Source organism: Coenobita brevimanus, chromosome 68, assembly GCF_032717465.1.
Source record: "Coenobita brevimanus isolate Jiangsu-jjx chromosome 68, ASM3271746v2, whole genome shotgun sequence".
NCBI classification, from domain to species: domain Eukaryota; kingdom Metazoa; phylum Arthropoda; class Malacostraca; order Decapoda; family Coenobitidae; genus Coenobita; species Coenobita brevimanus.
In genome coordinates, this window is record NC_137021.1 from 2,682,920 (window position 1) to 2,701,315 (window position 18,396).

Here is an 18,396-nt window from a genome sequence, read left to right on the forward strand (position 1 = left end):
TTTCTCTCCTTTCCCTCTCCCTTTCTCTCTCTCCCTCTCCCTCCCTCCTAACTCCCTTTTCCCCTCTCCATCTCCCCCTCCTTTCCTCCTCTCCATCTCCCTCTTCCTCCTCCGTAACCTCCTTCCCCCGGCCTTCACGTGAACGAGAAGGGTCTAAAAATGCACTGGTTTACGGCAGGCACTTTGCTTTTCATTTAGTGGTGGATGGGCCCTCCCGCCGCGGCACCTCATTACACCACACCACAACCCCACAGATGCGGTGGTTAGGAGGAGATGGGATATTTACACCCATACTATTTTCACTTTAACTTGGCCTAAAATATCACATGAACTGGGGTGCTATTTTCACTTTAACTTGGCCTAAAATATCACGAGAACCGGCGTAGCTAAAAGGAGACAGGATCAAGACCTGCTGTACTCCTCTTACTTTACCTTGACCTAAAATTCTCGACAGGTGGGGTGGATAGAATGAGGTGGGATATTAACACCGTGTTCAGCCATAGTGTTTTTACATTAACTTTGCATAACATTCTCGGCAGTTGGAGTGGGGACAGTGAGACAGGATATGAACACCTTCATGTGCTCTACTATCACACCTGTTTTATTTAGTTCTTAGCTTGTACTTCCTCACCATTTTATTTGGGTCTTATAATAGCTAGTGAAAATATGCTGAGACACTTGTTTTTATTAAGTTCATGCTACCTCCAGACAATTTTAATCAGCTCATGCAGTAGTGAATTGTTTACCTCTCCACATCACTGATTTTCATATCAGCATCCATGATCCGTTGGTTCAGATGTATATGCTATCGTTGTGGCCCCTGGCTGGTCTGGACGTAGACCCGTGCACTGAAGGCTGAAGTTGTCCCTTTACTGCAAACCCATCTCCATTTTGAGGGCATTGAGGGATGTTGGTATAATAGGGCAGATCCGTCGCTCGGTTATGTTGATGCGACCATGTGAAGGCGTCCCTGTCCTGCACCCACATAAACTAATTGTCTGGCCTTAGTTGAAATAGACTACTAGTGTTGTCCCGATCGTGAGAAAGTTTAGTGATGCCTGTAATAATAATACCCTCAGTCTCTTATATTCACTGTCAGCTGGAAAAAAAAATGATTGGCGTTAGCTGGAATAATAACAGAGTTGTCCCGACCAAGAGAGAGTTAAGTTAGACGGAAAACGTGCTGTTTGTGTGGAACGGTGTTGCTTTGAATCACAGTTTTTGCCCTGAACTAGGGTAGGTGTAACAGAGCAAGAGTAACGTAGCATTGTTTGTTGATTCGAGAGAGGGATGAGGAGAAAGAGAAGGGGAAGGGGGAGGGAAGCAAAGAGAAAGAGAAGTAAGGCGAGAAAAACTGAAGAAGGAAGAGGGAGACTGAAAGGGGTGGCGGGAAAGACAGAGGAGAAGAGGGAAAGAGAAAGGTGAATGAATGTAGGTTGACGAGGGGGAGAGGAGGAGGGTGGAAGAGGATGAGGAAGACGAGGGGGTAAGGAAAGGGGAATGGATATGGTTAGGGAGGGGAGAAGGGGCTGGAACTGGAATAAGAGGAGGGAGGGAAAGGTAGTAGGGGAAGAGGGAGAGGGAGGGGAAAAAGAGATTAAATGACTGTGGGTAGGGAGAAGGTGAGGGACTGAGATAGTGGGAGAGGAAAGGAAAATAGGGAAGGGGAGAGAGAGAGGGGAAGAACAAGGGAAGGGAGAGGGGGAAGAAGAGGGGGAGGGGGCAGGAAAGTGTTTAATGATTGCAATATCTAATCCTGACAGCATGACGTCCAGAAGTCATTGCCACCGTAGAGAGAGAGAGAGAGCGCTAACAGTTGTTTATTGGCTTTGTTACATCACCTCCAGCGTGACGAAAAAGACACGCGACACTCAGAACACACACACACACACACACACACACACACACACACACACACACACACACACACACACACACACACACACACACACACACACACACACACACACACACACACACACACACACACACACACACATTACTCTTCATACTTGCAGGTTCCATCCCAGTCTAGGGCAAGAAACAGTTTGTTGATTTACATATCGATGAAAGAGACTTAAGATTTTCCACAAGGCTTACTGATATATCTTAAAAATACCACCGCTAATACCATTACACCAGGCCTAAATGAAATAGCCCTAACATTCATTGAAAAGAGGGATATGGTCCCGTATTCTCGTCGTTAAAGAAGCTCCTAACACCGTTTCTTAAGCGATTTATTTTATTCCCATCACTCTGTTGTTCTGCGTTATGTAAATTCTTCTGATATCACCATACATTGCATAAATAATATACAAAATTTTATTGCCCAGTCATATACAAAAATAAATCGCTAAGGAAGAGGTGTTGGAATTGATTCTGAGACGCTAAGATCCAGGCAGGTTAAGATAGGTCGACGGTTGAGCTTGAGTGTGGCAGTCAGTGCTTGTCTCTCGTGGTTCCATTATTCTGATTTAGCACGGTGGAAAATTCTGATTCACTTTGGCAAACTGTTACGAAAGGTAATAAAAACTTGAGTGATGGTTGTGACAGAGGTATTGCATGTCTGCTGTAATCCGTTGTTCAGGATGAGTGGATCACCGACCATTACTGGTGATTTCTATGGCAGTGTGATGATAGTGTGGTGTAAAGATGGCAGTGTGGTGATAATGTGGTGTAAAGATGACAGTGTGTTGATAGTGTGGTGTTAGACTGGCAGTGTGGTGATAGTGTGGCCTAGGTGTAGCAGTGTGGTGTGAGGGTGTCAGTATGGTGTAAGGGTGGCACTTTTGTAATAGTATGGTGTAAGGGTGGCAGTGTGGTGATAGTGTGGTGTAAGGATGGCAGCGTAATGTGTGGATGGTAGTGCAGTATGAGGGGGTGACATTGTGGTATGGTGTTGAGCAAGATGCCACCCTTCCTCTCCACCACAAGTGCCACCTATCCTGCCTTTGAAGCCATGAGTGTGCCTGACCCCTGACACGAGGCCACCTCAAGTGCTGTTAAGGCCAAGTTACGTTGCAGGTGATGGTGCTAGTGGTGTTATTGCTTTTTACTTCCTCCCTCCCCCCCCATTCCTGGAGGCCGGAGAAAATAATACGCACGTGTCGTGCTATAGTCCGTTTACTTTAATTTGGTTGAGATTTTCGTCTTTGTTGCTTATTCGCGTAGCTGGTAATAAGACTTCATTGGTTATGGTTGTGGTGTTATTTCTCACTTTTTTAACTATCAGTTCTCTAGGAGCGGTCAAGTCAGAGTATGGCAAGAAGGTTATAAGTAATGCCTTATCAACTACAAGAGGCTCAGTAAGGTAGACAGTAAGCTTTTTCTTTTTTCATACACAGTCGCGTCTTGCCTATTACTCTTTCTCCTTAACCGCAGCCAAGTTACGCTGCTGCTGGTGTGATGCCATGGTGTTATTGCCCTTCACTTCCCCTTCTGTCCCTGGAGATCTCTTTGAACGAATGATTCGCACGTGTTCTGTTAGTGTATTACATGATGTTTGTTCTCTGCGCAACGATGACGGGGTTTGTGTTCTGTTCTTGCTTTATCCAGACGATTTTATTCAGCTCTGACAAACATTTCGTGCTAATGTTGGATATAGCCCACGTCAACTCCTCAGTAGAATATTCCTTTCCCTAAGTCGAGTAAGAATCCTTTAAGGGATAGAAGTTAGAATATAAAATTTGACCTCATGGTATTGGAGAGTTTAAAGGACCCGTTCCGCTTCGTGACTCATTAAAAAAAAAAAAAAACTTGAATGTGTATGGTTTTTGCCCATATCAGAAAGGTGAAAATCACCGCTGATATACAGAAGTTTGATTACTGTTGGAAAAAAAAAAAATAACGAAGTCTCATCAGCATTAGCCACGAGAGGAAAGTGAAAAGTAGAAGAGGTGAAGTATTTGCCTAACTTTTGACAAACGGCACATTCATTATACAGTATACAAAAGGGGGGGAGGTAAAAAAGATTCCACACACTATATTGGTGGGGTATAGAGACTCCTTCGCCCACCTCGTACGGTATAGGAAGTGGTAGACGGAACAGGAGCTTCCTTTCCTCGGATTCATGTCCCGAAATAGATCAGAGAGGCGTGTAGAGAGCCTCACTCCTCTCTGCTTCGTGTGAATGGAGGACCAGCCTTGTGTGAATGGAGGAATCTGGGTGAGAATGGTGACAGTGCATGTATAGACAGACAGACCGATAGATAAACAAATGGATATAAAATAGATATAAAATGATAAGACAGATAGATTTAGATAGATAAATAAATAGAAAAGTAGATATATTTCGGATGAGGAGCAACCCTTCCTTATCACTGTGCTCACCACGGAAGCGAGCACACTGGAACCCTGGTAATATATATCTCAGAATCCATTTTCGTATCTGCTGCCTATGAATAAAACATGAATTACATTTCAGCTAATGCTTAAGCTTATTTGGCCAAAATTGCCTTTCCTCTAACTCATATTGCGTCGTATATTGGTAGGAGAATCCAGACAATTGCCCTGCTGCAGTGTGTGAGAGAGAGAGAGAGAGAGAGAGAGAGAGAGAGAGAGAGAGAGAGAGAGAGAGAGAGAGAGAGAGAGAGAGAGAAAAGGAGGGACAGTGCATAAAACTCATAGGTACAGTTTTCGTGTCTTTTTCCAATGCTATAACATTTTACAGCCGCTTGGGGGGAGTTCTTAACCAGCTTGCGTTGAGACCAGTTGAGATACATGTTATAACCTTCCTTTACTCTTATAGAACTGTAGTAGTAGTAGTAGTAGTAGCAGCAGCAACAGTAGTAGTAGTTATTGTTGTTGTTGTAGTCCTAGGTTCATCTGAAAAGCGAACCCGGTGGTCTGCAGGTTTAGATTGCTGTTCTCCCGCAGCGCAACATTGTCCTTTTGTGGAATAGAGAAGTAGTTGAGGGACGTACGTATAACCAGGCAGTCGAACCGTCCATCTACATCAGTGCCACTGCATGAAGGCGTCCAACTTCACCACCCGACTCCTATGTCAAAGTGAAATATAGATTGTTTACATTCGTGCAATAGATCAGTTCTCTTATTACTTTTGACCACTGTACCCTTAGGACGTCGCGTGTGTGTGTGTGTGTGTGTGTGTGTGTGTGTGTGTGTGTGTGTGTGGTAAGGTTCTCAATTGTGAAAGCTTCATTGAAGGCTGCATATAGTTGATTCCTTTCTTAAATCTCCTCTAAGCTGAATAAATTCGTCTGAAGATAGCAAGATTAAAATATAGACTACATCCTCTGGTCCAGTATATTAAAAATTACCTACCTAATTACCTCAAACGGGATTGAGGCGTCTGACAATAGATAGATAGATAGATCTACTGTTGTGAGCTTTATTTATTTATCTATAGGTATACTGGAGTAACGTTCGTGAGTCCAATCAAGGTTTTCTTCTGTCTAATCATTCCAGATGAGAAACCCTTGATGACTATTGTAATGCACATAATAGGCAAAATGGTTGTTCTTACTCATTTTTACCTTATGTCTACTGTGAGTACTTCTTTGATTCATTCTCACTACCTCCAGGCCATTTTTACTAAGTTGAGCAATAACCTCCCGTACTGAAGGTGCTGCATGGTGATAGTTTTGTTTTACTTAGCTGAGCAGTAACCTCTCGTGCTGAGTGTTTCATAGTGGTAATATTAAACTCCTACGGCATGAAAAGTAGCTATTGATCCGAATAAAACAGTTTGGCGATAGGTGTGAAGGGAAAATGCATCTTTCTATACAGATGGGAACTAACATCACTAACACCTTTATATTTCAGGAACCAGTATGGCACCGACGCAGACGAATGAGACTCCTTATCAGTCAGGTATGCAGATAGCTTGGTTTTTCCGTTGTACAGTTGTGGACATAAATATTGGCTCATTCCAGTACGATAAACAACGAGACGGCGAGCGATGTCTTTCAAAACCCAGCAGACCTCTTTAAAATGTTATGTAACAGTTTCATTATTGTTGGACTACAAAGTGTAAGCGTTATTATTGTCCACAGCTGTACAGCTAGGTAATAGGTGTTTGCAGGAAGATGGGGAATGTGCTGGAGAGGGCGGAACGTGTAACAGTCAAATACCTTATGATGAAAGTTGTGGTAAGTGTTAATGTTGTTCAGATTCACCACTTTCCAATGTAGTATCATCTTTTGCTTTGGTTGGAGGGAATTTCGTTTTGCTTTATGCCTTCTGTAAAAATTATATGAACGATTCGCGACTTATGACTCTCGCCAAAGTTTTGATTCGCGCGCACTGCATATGGTAACGTGCAGACTCGCTTGAATATTACTATGTATTTAAGCAAGATGTCAGTAAGTTCTGATATCGTGTAGAGACGGTGTGGAATGATTATTGACCCCTGATTAATATTTCTAGGTAGTTGAGCAAAGTCTGTGAGATTTTTACTCGGTTTTGAGACTTAGAAAAGACCTACTGACAAAAAGAAGTGAAGGACAGTTAAGGGAGAGGATTGGAGGGAGGTAAGGTAGATAAATGAGAGAGAGGGGGGAGGAGGGAAGACAAGGAGAATAGGAAGGAAAATAGACGAATGAGAGTGGGGGTGAGAGAGAGGGAAGACAGAGGAGTGAAGGGAGGGAACAAGAAGGAAAGTAGATGAATGAGAATGGGAGGTAGGGAGAGAAGGGGGGAGGCAGAGGATTGGAGGGAAAGGGGGGGAACAAGGGGGAAGTTATAAGAATGAGGGTGGGAGGGAGGGAGGGAGAGAAGGTGGGGAGGCAGAGGAGTAAAGAGAAAGGGAGGGAACAAGAAGGAAAGTATAGGGATGGAAAGGGAGTATATCCGGCATTTCCTAAAGGGGTGACGTTGACAAAAGCTTTCATGTATCTTTATTTTTATTACTTATTTAGATTATTTATTTTGCACCACCGTCTTCCTTCCACGACCCCAGTGTCCTTCTCACGACTGACATAAAACTCAGTGAGTATCGTGGGCGTATTTACCTCTGCAGTTTTATTCCAGGGCAGCGATAGCAGGAATTTTGCAAGCTTCAGTGGCCTTGCTTTATGTCTGCTGGTTGTGTGTGTGTGTGAGGGAAGGGGTTGGTGAATTTTCTTTTTCCCTGTTCTGGATCTTTCCCACGCTGTTATAACTGTGGGGATAGACGTGTGATGGTGATAATGATGATGATGGTTTTTAGAAGACGTTATAAATACGGTGATGTTTGTTTGTTAATTGATGATGATGATAAAGATGACGCTTAGAAAACATTAGAAATATTGTGATGGTTCTTTGTTAATTGATGATGATGATAATGGCTGTAGGAAGACATATGCTTGTTCTGGGGCAATCACGTTCACCCGCAAATGACTGGTGACCTGTGATTGGCTACGCTGCAGAGAGGTCAGTGATGCAACATATCACAAGGCGCGTCTAAAATGTCTGCTGGGGGCCTTGTACGTGTCAGAGAGAGAGAGAGAGAGAGAGAGAGAGAGAGAGAGAGAGAGAGAGAGAGAGAGAGAGAGATTATGAACGAGGAAAGTTGAGGGAAGCGAGGGAGGATGAATAAGATGGGGGAGAAAATAAACAGAGGCAAGGAAGAAGGAAGGGGAGGGACGGAGGAAGGAAATGGAGGTAAGGGAAGTGAACCGCAGAGAAGGAAAGAGGAGTGGGGGAGAGAGGGAAAGGTGGAAGGAGAGAGGAATGTAGAGGAGTGATAGAGTGGAAGGGAGAGGAAGAGAGAATGGAAGTAAGTGGAGGGAAGGCAAAGGTATTGAGGAACGGAGAGAAGGAAGAGGGAAGAACGGTAAGGGGAGGGGAGGGGTTCTGGAGGGAGGGGGCGAGGAGTCAGTGAAGAAACAGAAGTAAAGGGTGAGAAGTGGAGAGAAGGGAAGGAAAGGGAGGGAGAGAAGGGGGTAGGGAGAGGGAAGTTGAGGCAAGGACAGAAATGCAGAGGAGAAAGAGAATAGGAGTGAGAGGAAGAGGTGAAGAGAAGCCACTGGATGCAACTGGAGAGAAAACAGAGGAGGGGGAGGAAGGGAGTGAGGGAGGTGGAAGAAAGAGGAGAGGAGTGTAGTGGTGAGATAATGTACCAAGACCAAAATGAAGAGACAGCTGTGGGGCCGACTGTCTCCACGTATACCCTTATATCTATCTTTATTTCTCTCTCTCATGGCTGCCGTCCCTCCGTCTCTCTTTTATCTTTTTATTTTTGGTCTCATACTATTGTTTTTTTGGGGGGGTCTCATACTTGCCTATGTTTTAGCGTTTTGTGTAAATTATCATTCCCATTTCACTTTCATTCCTTTTTTTTTAATCATTTTTCACTCATGGTTAAAGTGGCATGAACTATTTTTTCCTGGTGTTTTGTTGATTATTTTTTACTTGCTGCTTCTATAACCATTTCACCTCGAAGGTTCTAAATATTTTACCCATAGTTCCCGCTTCACCGACAGTTTTTCTTTTTAGCATTTTTCTTCGTGGCTGCTGTCTCATAATTTCTTTTCCCCGTGTTTTCATTTTTTTTCACCTGCCGGCTTTTCTTCTTACTTTTTCTGGTGTATTTTTAACGCGTTCCTTTCTCAAGTGCTTTATATTTTTTAGCATTTTTTTTCTATGACCCCTAACGCCTCTTCTTTAGCGATTTGTTTTGGATATGGCTGGTTAGTATCTTTTTTGTACATATATATGCAGAGTATGGCGATGTTGGAAGGATTGTGTAACAGAATAAGACAGTAAGGTGTACTAAACAAATAAATCGCTTGGCAAAAGACTTTAGGGAACTTCCTTAACCGACGAGAATACGGACCATGCCACTGGACTGAGTAACCAAACCTCAGGCCCCTACGCTGGGCCAGGTTAGTGTAAAAGAGCTATAGTTTACTAGGCATTCATTTGGTTATATGATTACCACCCAGCTTAATAAATGGTTTCCTGGGTTACAAGAAACAGCCTGGCATATCCCTCAGTATAGTCACCTGATGATGGGTAATGAGCTCCTCCAGCTTCTAACAAGCTCTTGCTCCTATCCAGCCAATTACTCAGCTACTTATCCCTGTATCTGGTGCGTCATTAGGTGGGGCAAACAGGTCATTGGTCACAGCGTCATTAACACCCACGGTAATGGCTGATTCAGAGCTAATTATGTTGACCCATTTCTGAGTGAGGTACGGGTCTGCTTCTCTCCTTTCCTCCCCATTCATCCCCTCATCATCATATCTTACTGCTCCTCTAGTTCCGTCATCATCATCATCATCATCGTAATCACCACCACCACCACCACCATCATCGTCATCATCATCATCATTATCAGTGTGACGTGACATTTAGATGTAACTGTTTGTGTACGATGCCTCTTGTAGGTGATGTAGGTGATGAAGGTGATGTAAAGTGATGAAGGTCATGTATGCGATGTAAGGTGATGAAGGTGATGGAAATTGATGTAGGTGATGAAGGTGATGGAAATTGATGTAAGTGATGGAGGTGATGAAAGGTGATGTAGGACTGATACAGGGTGATGATATAGGGGACAGATACATGAATAGGTGATTTAGGAGAATGATACATAACTGTGCTAATGATTACTTTATATTTTACCCCCAGACCACACCAATGATAACACACGTACCCCCCTACTTTATATTCAACCCCCAGACCACACCAATGATAACATACCCCCCCACACACACACACTGATAACCCCATCACTACATTGACGTCACTAGTATTCTTGCTAACTCCAGACGATGTTTTTATAGCTAAGAGTTTGATGCCAGCTTCTTCAATGTGAATAATCTTTCTGAAGTTGATTAAAATTATCTGTCGGAAGCAAGAAATACAAAACAACGTCTTGACACTTTAGTGGGAGTTAGTTTATAGTTATATGATATAGCTTTACAGAAGAAGTAAAATTATATTGAAGTACATCTTTATATACACATACACTGAAACAGTTTATTTTCTTTACAGTCACACAGTATCTTTACACATATACGAGTATATGGTTGTCACACACATACGTTTCTTTATATACGGTATTAGAAAGCTATACATACAGATTTATTTATTTACATATGTATTAAATGATGACAGCAATTAAGGATCCATTAGGAATCCGGATGGAATACATAAAACTGGAGACCAGGAGGAAACGAGTTGCATTCACCACACCAGTAAATCAAGAATATGGTGTAAATCAAGAATATGGTGCAAGTACCTCGTCTCCTTCGCCTGGTCCTCAGTTACATATACTAAATTTTATAGGTTATTTGAATGACGTCGTGAACTTAACTCTTGCTGTCTCCAGACGATTTTATTTATCTTAGGAAAAAATTTCTTAGTAAGAAAGGAATTGAAGGACTATATACAGTATATACACTCACTCGAATTATTATCTATTAATTTATTTTTCAAGGTGAGTTTAGGTCCTTCAGTCTGAAAAAAATCTCCCCTGAGCTGAATAATATCGTCTGATGGAGACTTGATTAAAAAGAAAAAGACGACAGTTGATTGGCGGTGGTTGAGATAGTTATTATTTCCATTGTCCTGCAAGTTGTTAGAAAGCTATGGAAAGTTATTATTGTTATAGCATATATAGAATGGTCCATAAGTAGCTCTCCACTAGTAACTCACGCGGCAGGAGCTTACTTGCTGCGGGTACGGCTCGGTCTGCTAGTGTGGGCGTAGTGTGACAGTGGGAGTAGGAAATGAATAAATGTTAGAGCGTGGTGTGACAATGGGAGTGGGAATTGAATAAATATTACAGTGTGATGTGGTAGTGGGAGTAGGAAATGAATAAATGTTAGAGCGTGGTGTGACAATGGGAGTGGGAAATGACTAAATGTTACAGTGTGGTGTAGGCAGTGGGAGTAAGAAATGAATAAATGTTACAGTGTGTTGTGGCAATGGGGGTAGGCAAAGAGTAAATGTTAGTGCCCGTGGTGTGAGAATGGGAGTGGGAAATGAATACATGTTAGAGCGTGGTGTGCCAGTGGGAGTAGAAAATTCACAGATGTTGAAGCGTGGTGTGGCAGTGAGGGTAGGAAATGAATAAATGTTACAGTGTGGTGTGGTAATGGGAGTAGGAAATTAGTAAATGTTAGTGGGTGGTGTGGCAGCAGGAGTAGGAAATGAATAAATGTTACAGTGTGGTGTGGCAGTGGGAGTAGAAAATGAATATATAAATGATGCAAGGTAGATACTGATAACACTGAGCCGTGCCCGCAACACACGAGAGATTGCCCAGGGAGTGGAAGTGGAGCGTTATGTATGGACAATCCTCTAAATGTTCTTATAAGCTAGAGAAAAGGTACAAAGTTATTTTTTTTTACATATATTCTTTTAAGTTGGGGGAAAGTTACAGTACATACATAGCCATTTTTCAAAGTCATATGCCATTTCTTACAAACTAGTGGAGAGTTATGCAGAGTTCTTATTATTTTTACACATATATCTGCACATTTTTTATAAGCTAGGGAAAAGTTATGGTACCTAGATATTTTTCTAAGTCATCATTTTCCTGTATGCTATTGGAGAAGTATATAAAGTTTTTTTTTTGGACATGATATATCCCTGTACATGTTTTCCTTGTATGCAGTTGACGTGTTACAAACTTCTTAATTCATTTATATATTTTTCTTATATCTTATTAGAGTTACAGAAAGTTATTATTTTTAAGTACATATATGATTTCTTTGAAGCTGTTAAGAAGGTACATATATTTTTCAGTCATGATTATATTTCTTTCTATATTCGAAAGTTATACAAAGTGACTAGTCTAGCTATATATACATGTTTTAAGGTTAGAAAAGATACATAGAGTTATAATTTACACACACACACACACACACACACACACACACACACACACACACACACACACACACACACACAAGCAGAATCTTCCCCTCCCCAACAAAACCATATAACATACCCGGACAAACAAGGAATCAGACCAACAAACCCGATGCAAACAAAAGGCAAAACAAATAAACAAAATAAATAAATAAAAAAAGATTCTGACTAGGGATACGTTTTCCTTTCATTGATAACCACTTCAGAACGATGTCCTCTTTCAAAAAATTCCATTGTTGCTGTTTCCAGACGATTTTATTCAGCTTAAGGTGAGACTTTTCGAACTGGAGGGGTTAGATACAGCTTTCATTAACCCCTTCACTACAAGAGAGGCAAGACTAGAGGTACTTACGGGCTGATCAATGATGTAATTAAGGATGTAGGTAACTGCGGCCCCTTAATAATTACCCCAATGATCGATCCCTAAAACTAGATAACGTTACATTTTTGCATTATTAAGGAGCGTGCTCAGCCAAATTATGTTTCTGAGATTATATTCTAGAAATCAGTGGACACTTTTATTCAGCGGTGTTCAAAGAGGGGTCAGTTACAGCCTTAATTACTCACTATTTGACGTCCATTCACGCTTAAAATCCTCTGATGGTAGAGTAAATGGAATGAAAAAATACATAGACTAAGTGGAATAAGAAAATACGTAGACAAAATGGAATAAAAAAATACGTACAGTACACTAAGTGTAGTGGAAAATCTGTAGACTAGGTGGAATGTAAAATACGTAGACTAAATGGAATGATAAATATGTAGATTAATGGAAGGAAAAATACGTAGACTAAGTGGAATAAAAAAAAAACGTAGACAAAGTGAAGTGAATAATACGCTCGTTGTCAGGGGGTCAAAAGTCAGTAGCGCTATGTGTAATTCAGGTCACGGCAATTAATATACTTCAGCTAGATATCACGTAACCAACACCACGACCTAGATCTCCCCCAGTTCAGCTCTAAAACTCGGGCCAGTGCTGCCTCCAATTTCTGTGTGTGTGTGCATGGTTGTCAGTGTTGGCAGCAGGCTCCCCTTTGGCCTGGGTGTTGGCAATAGCGCGTGTCACCTCTCTCGCCTGCCGGATATAAGGTGAGTATTGTGAGGTGTCGATGTATTTCAGGTGACGTGTGGATGGTTGAGTGAGAGTGAGGGGGAGGGTGGGTGGGGGAGTGAGTCTCAGTAGGTGGGTGAGGGAGTGAGTGAGGATGTGGGGTGGGTGGCGGAGTGAGTGAGGGTGTAGGGTGGAGGAGTGAGTGAGGGTGTGGGGTGGGTGTGGGTTGAGTGTGGGTGTGTGTGGAATGAAAGTGAAGATGGGGATATGGATTGGTTGTGTGTGTGGGTGAGGGTGTGAGTGGGCAGGTGAGGATGAGGATGTGGGTGGGTAAGTGAGGGTGGAGGTGTGGATATGGGTGAGAGTGTGGGTATTGAGTGAGGTTGAGGGTGTGGGTGGGTGAGAGGCTAGCGTGAGAGATGTAAGTTAGGTTATGGTGGGGGTGGGATGTGTGTATGTGAGGGGTGAGCATGAGTGAAAGGTTGGATTAAAAAGTGTGGGCGAGGTCGGGTGTGGGTGGGAACGAGATGTGGGCTGGGGCGCGTAAGCTGTCTAAGTGGGAGAGAATTAGTGGGTGAGAGATGAGAATTGGATGAATGGTGTGAGTTGCGTGAGTGGCATGGGTGGGCATAGTGGATGAGAGGATGTGAATGTGAGTGGGGCATGGATGAGTGGGTTGAGCAGCAAGGTTGGAAATATTGTGAGGCATCGATGCACTGAAGCTGTGATGGGGGGAAGGGAGAAGCGTGAATGTCAGTCTGAAAGTGGGCGAGAGGGTCGGTGACAGGCAGAGGCGGTGTTGCTCAAGTTTTGTGCGTGTGTGTGGGTGTGTGTGTTTGGAAAATGCGTGGGGGAGAAATGGTGTGTATCGGTATTTGTTTGTTTGTTTGCGCGCGCGTGCGTGTGTGTGTGTGTGTGTGTGTGTGTGTGTGTGTGTGTGTGTGTGTGTGTGTGTGTGTGTGTGTGTGATGTCAGGCAAACTCGACATCAGAGTAAGAGTTTTTGAGCTGTACCAATATTTACATCCAGTGGGGACAGGATAAAACTTCAAAAAGATCACCTCTTAGGCAGAAATTGATACTTAGAAGCCAAAATACAACAACAACAGTAATAATAATAATAATAATAATAATAATAATAATAAAATAATAATGATAATAATATCAAACACCCAGATATGCGAGCGTTGGTATATGCAAAATTCCCCTTGTTTTTAAATGCATATATATCGTAATGACTCGTTGAGTGCTTGTTGGATATTCATAGAGTGATTATATATTGCGAAGTGTCATTGTTGGAGAGAGAGAGAGAGAGAGAGAGAGAGTAGGATTAGTTGTCGGATGCCGTTAGAGATACATTTTTTATCCTGCATCCAAGAGGTCACGGGGTTCGATTTCAGTCGATCATGAGACCTTTTAACGAAACTTTTAGCTTTTCCCCTCAGCCTTTTTTCCTAAAACTGAAATAGGAACCTGGATTGTATATTAGATGGTTGTGTTTCGTAGTCGGGGGAAGAATCATAGGACCTGGCAAAAACTGAACATCTGCCTTAATGACGTTTGGTTGATAGGCATTTTATTTTTAGCCCTCTTCTATTTTTGTTTTTATAATAAATTGTGGTTCATTCATTCATTGTGCTTCGTTCTTTTATGCCACTTCATGGTTCATTTGCGGTGCTTCATTCTTTCACGGTGTATCGTTCTTGTATGCAGCTTCGTCAATAATTTATGGTTATTCATTACTTACTGAGGTTCATTTGTTTACAGTGTTTTGCATGCTTATTCTGCTTCATTCGTTTATCCAGTGTTTCGTTAATTTGCAGTCCCCTCTTCATTTATTTACGGTATTTCGTTCGTTTGTAATGCTTTATTTGCGTACAGTGCGTCACTAATGTTCATTTATGCTGCTTCACTCGTTCATAATGCTTTATTCCTTTATCGTACTTCATTCGTATAGTGTTTCATTCGTTTATGCTGCTTTATTATTTTACAGTGCTTCTTTAGTTTACAGTGCCTCGTTCGTTTACGGTGCCTCATTCATTTACAGTACTTGACTGTTTAATTAAGTTAATGGTTCACTAATTTACAGTGCATCATTGCCGGCGCCGCTTGCGAGATTTCCCAATAAGTGGTCGCCTGCTAAACGCCCATCAGGGCAATGGACAGGCGGCCGTAAACCTCACCAACTTGATCGGCTCGCCAGCTGTCGGGATGGAATATCTGGGTGGCTGGGATATATCTGCCGGCTCGGAGTTATGACGCTTTGGGCGGAAATGTGGCGCTGAGACGGGTGCTGAGGTCAATGATTTGAACCGACACTTTCCTGGGGACCCACCGGTGTATTGGTTAGCGCCTACAACTCGAAACTGGAAGAACCCGAGGTTGATTCTCGAGCCGGTCAGACTGGTGTACCTAGTCTGTTTGCCCCCTTGTCCCTGTTCACCTCATCGATAGGAAAAATCTCACTGATAGCAGCCATAAGACAGCTTCAGTCACTAGTCTTGGTGGTAAAGAGGGACGCCTTTTAGTGGTGGCATCGATGTAAGTGGGCGGCAAATCTGCCTTGTTATCTAAGTACCCTTCACCTTCCTCCCTGTCCCCTGAAAGGAGGATGGTGGTTCAGGAGACGGGTATCCTCAGCCTGCAGTCTATGGGCTTCACGTCTAGATGAACCTGGGGACACAACAACAACAGTTTCTAATCCCATGTCAAGAGTCCTGTGTTCGTGAATCAGAATAGCAGCAGTACGAACATTTTTATACATTTCATAGAAGCTAGTCTCTTTAATGTCTGAATTTTACTGTAGATCTTTAAGGGGTGAGAAATGGACTCTAAGTTGATGCTAGTATTACAGATCTTACTCAAAATTCATCCAAGAATAACCCAAGTTTGGTACACGTTCTTGGAACACCTTGTATAGCAGGTTTAAAGCGTCTTCCAGGTGTCATCAATACCTTGTTACACTTTGATGCATCTCGGGGGTGTAGCGAACTGAATTACCCGCTCAGTGGATTAGCATCGAATGACGGTGATTGAAGGACAGGATATCAGAGGAGAATATGCCATCGCGACCAGTAACAGTCCCCAGGAAGCAACCAGTGACTTCTCATTTAGTCCCTTTCTGTCACTTGAGCAGTGTTCTCGTGGGCGGTGGAGAATTTGTAGCAGTTCGTTGCAGGATTATTTAGTTATTCATTTTTTGCCAATCTTACGTTCATATTTACTCGTACCGGTATGTTAAATGTGGAGCCTATGTCAGTATAAAAAAGATGCATTCAATTTCTTCTCGTATGTTATTATTGGATCCTATATTAGTATAAGAAACATAAATGAAACCTACAAGAGAATGATAAGGTCTAATAAGCACAGACCATGTAATTGAAAGTGTGAAACTCCTGTAATTTTTTTTTAGAGGTTTTATTGAAGGGTGTATTTGGCTACCCCCCTCCCCTTTTCGAAAACTTTTAAGCCTAATAAAAATTGACTGGGGATATGAAAAGTAAAAGGCGTAATGGTAGGAAAAATAAAAGATGTAATGGCACTGAAGTGATATGAGACTAAACATGAACACACACACACACACACACACACACACACACACACACACACACACACACACACACACACACACACACACACACACACACACACACACACACACACACACACACAAATCGACTTGACAACCACACTTTAAGGACTTTTTCTTTTTTTTTAATCACCCTGCCACTTATTTTTTTTCAATCAGCCTATTATCAGATTCTTATTAAAATTTGGGAAGGATCTCTATTATACTCTTTTTACACTGACTTGGCCTTAAATTGCTACCTTTCCATCGTCAGTGCTGATTTATAACAACAGATCAACACTCGAATATGGTGCTAGTCACAAGGAAGTGCTATGGAAAGGATGTAGAGCCGTAGTACTGTCTTTTTCCGCCACTGAGCTACGTGAAATCATTTGCAGGGGGACAAATATCTGGGACGGGTTAACGTATAAAGGGTATAGTGAAAGGGTTAACTAAGGCTGTATCTAACCCCTCCAGTTGGAAAAGTTCTTCCTGTGATAAGTTAAATCGTCCGGAACCTGAAAAAAATGCGGTGTCGTAAGGAAGGCGCGGACTAGACCAGACCAAACACACACACACACACACACACACACACACACACACACACACACACCACCAAGGAAATCGAGAGAACCCTTTCAGCTTGAGAACGTCTTTTTTTTTTCTCTCTTCCTGTTACTACCAGACGATTTTATTCAACCTTAGGAAAGTGGTAAATATGAAAGGATGAGGGAAATTTTTCTTTAAACCCTCCAGCTTGAATAATCCATCTTGAGGTAAGAATAAATCGTCTTGAGAGGGTAACAGTAGAATCAAAAGCACGTCATTATAACTAGTGATTTTACCATAACTTGGCCCTGATTTTTGTGCTCAGCTTATTTCACGTAGCTCAAAGGCAGAATATGACAATACTGTGGCCCTGTCTCCTTTCAACATCACTTCTTCGTGACTTGCACCACATTCTAGTCTTCTTGTTACAACTCGGTATTCAGGATGACGAGATGGCAATTTTAGGCCAGGTTGGAGCAAAACGGGTATATGTTACATCATATACACACGCTTCATGTTAATTCGCCTAAATCCGTGATGATGCATTCAAGTGATTTATTCGCGCTACCTTCAGACGATTTTATTCATCTTAAGGGGAGGGGTTTTGTAGTGAAGGGGTCAATAAAAGCTCCCTCTGACCCCTCCCCCCCAGTTCGAAGTCTGTGCTAAGCTGAATAAAATCGTCTGAAGGCAGCAAGGGTAAAATAAATAAAAAAAATCCGTCATGGAAGTCAAGGGATTAATTAAACACAAAGGCCTGTATTCTCATCAGGTTAGGAGGCTCCCTAGCACCTCTTCCTTACCGACTTATTTTCCAGACTACTCATTAACATCCTTTTTTTTTTTTTCTTTTTTCTTTTTTTTTGCTTTTGATATATTTTTTAATAGGTGGCATGAATAACACACAAGAATATGGTAACGGAGCAGACACGGGGAAATATGTCGTGTCAATAGATTCAGCTGTTGTTAATTTACCTCTGGCCTTCTTTCATGGAGAGATCCGGATTCCGTCTTGAGTAAACCCCATCAGAACTGGAGATTTTTTTTTTTTACCTTAACGAGGTCACCACCAGATAATTTTCTTCAGTTTGAGGAGAGACCTGTTGTTGCGAAATTGTGTACGGTATATAAATAAACAAATAAATATATATATATATATATATATATATATATATATATATATATATATATATATATATATATATATATATATATATATATATTTATTTATAACCCCTTGAGATAAAAAAAATAAATTGTTGGAGATGGTAAAACTGATAAAATTAAATCATTGGTTTGAAAGGGTTAAGTTGTACTGGGATTAGAGGACGGGAGGAGGGCAAGAAAGAAGGAAATTAAACGAGAGAGAGAGAGAGAGAGAGAGAGAGAGAGAGAGAGAGAGAGAGAGT